At 37.9% G+C, this 6,091-nt stretch overlaps 1 pseudogene; it reads right to left on the reverse strand.

Annotated features, from left to right (window-relative positions):
- Positions 1-649: 649 nt before the first annotated feature.
- Positions 650-1,566, reverse strand: LOC128596537 (vomeronasal type-1 receptor 2-like; annotated as a pseudogene).
- Between the last annotated feature and the right edge of the window lie 4,525 nt (positions 1,567-6,091).

Consider the following 6,091-nt stretch of genomic DNA (forward strand, 5'->3'; position numbering starts at 1 on the left):
GTGGAAATTAACAGAGTGAAAACTTAACTACCACAGGGCCAGCACCAAGTCATTCATGAGGAATTCCACCCACCCCTGCCAAGCACCTCCCATTTGGCTTTCAACACTGGGAATCAAATTTCGGCATGAGGAGGTGAAATATCCAAACTATGGCAATCACCTACATGTTATTCCCTTGTACGCTACTGTCCATACATTTTCAAGCTTAAGTACATTTGGGGAAAATTTCACATCTCAGGTTGAACATTATGTGTTCAAAGATATTTCCAGGCTGTGCCCAGGGCTCAAAGGAGTAGGGTACCAGCCCAATATGCCAGAGGTGGGGGTTTCAAACCCAGCCTCGGCCAAAAACTGCAAAAAAAAAAACAAAAACAAAAAAACAATACTTCCAGTAACTGTACATTATTTCAAGCCTATTTTATGTGATCTGAAATTTTGTACTAAATCTTACATATTAATTACCTAATATTTCATTTACTATGGCCATTATTATTGAGTATTTCATTAGGGCCAACCTCATTGACCCCTCATTCACCCTTCATTCACCCCTCTCTCTGCTGTGAAATTGGCTCATGGATGATCTGAGTGCCTCAATGGCTGAACACAATGCAAGAGAGATAATTCATATCTTTCTGATGAGAAGAGGGAATCATGTATTTCTCCCATGGCAGATACAGCAGAACCTGGATATGCTGGGGTCACGGTTCATGAGAACAAACGGGCTAATAGTCGGAAAACACGCAGTGATTAGTGCAGCAGCGTTCACCACCACCAACTGGAGTTATCAAAGACAGCTGAATAAACGTAAATGATGGAGGAAAAGGCATAAAATGATACAAAAGTGCCCACCAAGACAAGGATGCTTTGGGTGGCTCTTGTCTCAGGGGACGATCTGGGGGAGAAATTGCTCCTGTGAATGTGTCGGACCTGCTGCTTGTGCCTGTACAGAATGAAAACCATAGCGCTGCTGGCCCAGACCATGAGACCCAAACATAAAATATCATGGAAAGAGGTCAGGACCTAATATATGGAATCAATGACTCTGTCATGAAGCAGAGTGAGACAATATCCAAGATCTTTTCTCTTTGTGATGTTTGTGTTTCTCAGTTTTCCCATTCCATAAATAGGAAAAATGATATTTGCCAGCATGTGGAGAACTCAGCACAGGATACTGGAGGGGCCAATGTACTTTGGGGCTTTTACTTTAATCTCTGCCCACCTGGAGTTCCTAGGGTTGATTGTGATCAGCTGGAAGATACTCAAGAGGCAGGTAGTACCAATGGACACACCCCTGGCCACTCTGTGAACATATAAGGAAACTTTGCATCCAAAATAGTCGATTAAATATTTCAACCCAAAAGCTATCATGACCTGTGGAATTCCTCTAGAGAGAATGACCAAGAAGTTGGCTACAGTCAGGTGCTTGAGCATCAAATCCATGGATCGTGGCCTACATCCACTGACATAAATGAACATATAACGATATAAGAGTGAAAAATTCCCCAGGATTCCAATGAAAATCTGCAATAGGAAGATAATTCCTATTTTCAAATCCATGGAGGCCATTCTGTCATTTTCCAAGAGTTAAAGTTCAAATTCACATGCAGAGGGTTCCGTGTGGAAACATGAGTTGTGAGGTACATTTCCATGGAAAATAATCTTGCTATTTTTTATTCCTTCCTCATGAGAATTAATAGTTAAAATAATGTTTTGCCTATTCCAGCATTTAATATTCATAATTCTATGTGTTAGGGCTTAATAATATCTTCCATTATCAACTAGGAGAATTCAACCTCAGGGAGGTGAGGTGACTCACCTACATAGCAGTAGAGTTAGGATTTGAACCTGGGTAGCCTGGCTGCATGACATTAGTATTCACTACTGTGGTATAGTATGACAGATACCTAGTGGTGTATGAGTTTGTACATACACACACATATATAAACATACATGTATGCAAATATCTTGTATTTAAAATTTTACTTCAAAAAACCAATTTTAAGTGCATTATTTAAACATTAATTTTTAATTCAACTCGTTAATATGTTGTTTAGGATATTGCATCCTCATTTATAAGTGAAATATGTTTGTAATTTCCCCTTTATAATAATATATTTTCTCCAATTTTAATATCAGGTGTATCCAGATCAAGTAGAATGATTTTGAAGTATTTCTTCTTTTTCTATTGTCTTTAAGATTTGGCATGATCTTTTTTTTGAAATTATCTTTTACTATTATTGATAAATATTAGTTGTCTCTTTTTTGAGACTTAAAAAAATAAGAAGATAAATGATGACTCCATACTGAATCTCAGAGTCAAAGCATTCTATTATTGACATACTCTTATTTGATAATATGAATGTTACTTTCTTTGCATCATTATTATTATTATTGCTTAATATTTCAATGCAGCAATTCTCTGATTTCTTTTCCGAATGTATTTATGTTCGTTCATTCTTTACAGGGTTTTTGTTTCTCATTCTTATCTTAAACTTTGTTATTGTTATTAAATTTTAAGCCTTTTTAATTTTGTGAAGGCAAGAATTGGAAACTTAATAAACACATGTATATGTTAAAAAATTCCCATTTTTGTCTAACTAGTCTGTAGACCAATGTAACTTATAACTGAATATTCAGAGGCCTTAACAAATTATAGATGCACTGAATAATTTTATATGGCCCAATTTGATTTATTTAATGTAGATAAATACTAGGCTGGCAACAGAAAAACTCATTTCATTTTTGCATGAACAAAAAACACAATGGCACCCATCAGAGAAAAATAAATGTATAAAATTATGCTATATGCTAAAATATGAGACATGAAACATAAAGAGTGAAAATATATTTTAGAGAATAATTATCCTTAAAGATTATATATGCTTATTATTTTAGAATAACTGAAATGAATAGTTAATCTAGGAAATCTATTAAAATATAATATAAATATGCAAAATGAAATATGAAGAAATGGACTCTTGCACGTTTAATACATTGAAAAGGAAAAAGACACGGAGAAGGGTGAGAGATTAGTAGTGAGCTTAGGAGCAACTTGTTTTACAACCAGAGAAAATATAACAAGAAACATAAAGAAGAGCCTTAAACTGCTTTTTGTCCTGATGAGAGTATATTTAAAATTTAATTGATTCCTTCAAAATTAAAATGTTTAAGTCGTTCATTTTTGCTGTCTGAACCTCTCTATTATGATGTCAACTTTTTTTTTTTGTAGAGACAAAGTCTCACTTTACCACCCTCAGTAGAGTGCCATGATGCCATAGGACGCACAGCAAACCTCCAGCTCTTTGGCTTCCGCGATTCTCCTGCCTCAGCCTCCCAAGCAGCTGGGACTACAGGCGCCCGCCACAATGCCCGGCTATTTTTTGGTTGCAATTCAGCTGGGGCTGGGTTTGAACCCACCAACGTGGGTATATGGGGCCGGCGCCCTACTCACTGAGCCACAGGCGCCACCCGATTTCAACTTTTCTTAAAGGCCTTTCCCTAAGGTCAGGAAGAAAAACGGTCTCACCATGATCAATAGACCACAGATACTTTCAGTAGAGACACGTTTACTGTCTCCATTAAGCATGTCACATCCAAATTACAGAAAGACTATTATATTTCAGCAATCACTACTCAGTCACACTGTTCGTTCTGATAATTAGATAATTCAATTAGCTCTATTGTATTCATTTAAGAGTTCCCATGCACAGAGCTTTTACAGAAATAACTGTACTACTCCTGAAACTATCTCTGTGACTTCTGCATGCTGTATTAAACAGCAGATTCATTTTGAAATTAAAGTCTTCAAATCCATTAAAATTCAGACTTTAATAACATTTGGAACAAACATCAAGAGCTCCTTCAGGGAGAATTTCATAAGATTACATTAGCAGAAGTCATGGGTGGGTTTAAGGTCTCAGACCTCCACGTCCTCTGTACAAGCTCACCTCATGCCTCAGGAATTATTTATTCCTCCTTCCTGTGTATTTTTGCCCCTGGACAAGTTCATACCCTAAAAGATTTTCTTTCGCAGACACCTATCCTGAATCCAGATATACCTTCTTCCCTTACAGACCATGTCTCTTAAAATGAAGTAGAAAATACCAGACTTCTTGCTGTTGCCAGGCCTGTGAGCTCCATGCGATGGTCATGATGGCTGCAGTGTGTGTGGGAGGGGGGAGCCAGATCCTGAAATATGGGTTTGCGATTCTGTGACCTCACCTCCCCACAGAACTGCAATTATCATCTCACGTACAGTGACAGTGCAGTTCATACTTGGGGAGCTGAGTATAGTTCTGAAAAACTTTTTAATTCCCAGAATCTATGAGAAGTTCTACCAGTAAATATATCTAAAGAGACCATTGGAGCATTTGGAAGAGACTGTTTTCCATTATTCCTGGAGGCAGACACGGTCTCTCGTGGGTCTCTCATGGAGCAGAAAACACTGAAGTCTGTTTTCAGGAAGGTCATGTATTTCATTGAATTTCTGCTTCCATGAGCATTTCCTCTATCCCCAATTTATATTAATTTATTTGTTTATTTAGAGACAGAGGCTCTCTATGTCGCCCTCAGTTGAGTGTGGTAGCATCACAGCTTACAGCAACCTCCAACTCTTGGGCTTAAGCAATTCTCTTGTCTCAGCCTCCCAGGTAGCTGGGACTACAGGCACCTGCAACAACACCCAGCTATTTGTCTGCTGCAGTTGTCATTGTGGTTTGTCTGGCCCAGGCCGGGATCCAACCTGCCAGCCTCAGTGGATGTGCCCGGTGCCATAATCACTGTATTACAGGCGCTGAGCCTCTCCCCCAAGTTTAATTCTTTGTGAATCCTCAGACCCCTAAGTACCACGATTGTTTCATTTATGGGCAGAAAAATACAATCGCGTGAACTACCCAAGAAGCGTTTTTCAATTTAAGTGCAAAAGAAAGAGTACGATGTGAATAATTGATTAGGAAATATTTTCTATATTTCGTCAAATCAATACAAATTAATTAGGAAATGTAGATGAAATGGACATGTTCTAGAAAAATGCCCTTTACCAATATTCACTTCAGTAGAGACTGGGAGTTTAAACAGAACAATGTGCACAGAGGAAAGGGACAAGTTTATGAGGTCCCCACAAAGACAAGCAGCAGAATCCGGGTAGCAGGCCGTCCTCGATTATTTTATGTGAAAAAAACCACAAAACTGCTCAAAATGAACAAAATGAGGGTGGAAGGCCCTGTGAGATAATGTTGATTCGTGAACACTGATAGACAAGTCAAGTCTAAAATTCAGAAACATACCCAAGTGTATTTTTTGCGAGGTGGCTCCCTGTAATCCTAGCACTCTGGGAGGCCAAGGTGGGTGGATTGCTTGAACTTGGGAGTTTGAGACCCATCTCTACTAAAAATAGAGAAACTAGCTGCGTGTAGTGGTGGGCTCCTATAGTCCCAGCTACTTGGGAGGCTGAGGCAAGAGGATTGTTTGAGTTCAAGAGTTTAAGTTTGCTGCAAGCTATGATGCCATGGCTCTACTGAGGGTGACAGAGTGAGACTCTGTTTCAAAAAAAAAAAAAATAATAATAATAATATCATGAGTACCTGGTATTTGGGAAATGGAAATTCCTCTCACAATGATCATAAATGGACTTCTTCTTTATATCCTATAGTAAGAAAATGGTCAAATGAAACTTACTTACGTTTAACTTTAAACTCAGTAAGCTAAAACTTTCCAACAAATAATTGGGCAGAGAAGAATGAGAAGAATTTACTAATTTGGAAAGTCTGACTGATTGGTCAAGACTCATGAGATGAAAAAATAATGGTTCTGTAACAAATGGTCCTGCTTAGAGCTGCAGATAAAATAATACATGGAAAAAGACAGAACACTGGTGACGAGGTTTTGTGTTTTTATCTCTACCCCTAACAGCAATGTGAGTCAGCTAAAATATACAATTCTTTGGGGTAAGAATATTTAAAATGTTTTTAGGTAGATGTGGACAGAATGACCTATTTAGGAGAAAGTGTACATAGGAAACAGATCCAGAGGCTTTAATAAAAACTTAAGTGAGAGCTCATGAATATAAGTCAAGAAAAAAGATTTTAGAAGG

The sequence above is a fragment of the Nycticebus coucang genome, chromosome 10 (assembly GCF_027406575.1).
Source record: "Nycticebus coucang isolate mNycCou1 chromosome 10, mNycCou1.pri, whole genome shotgun sequence".
NCBI classification, from domain to species: Eukaryota; Metazoa; Chordata; class Mammalia; order Primates; family Lorisidae; genus Nycticebus; species Nycticebus coucang.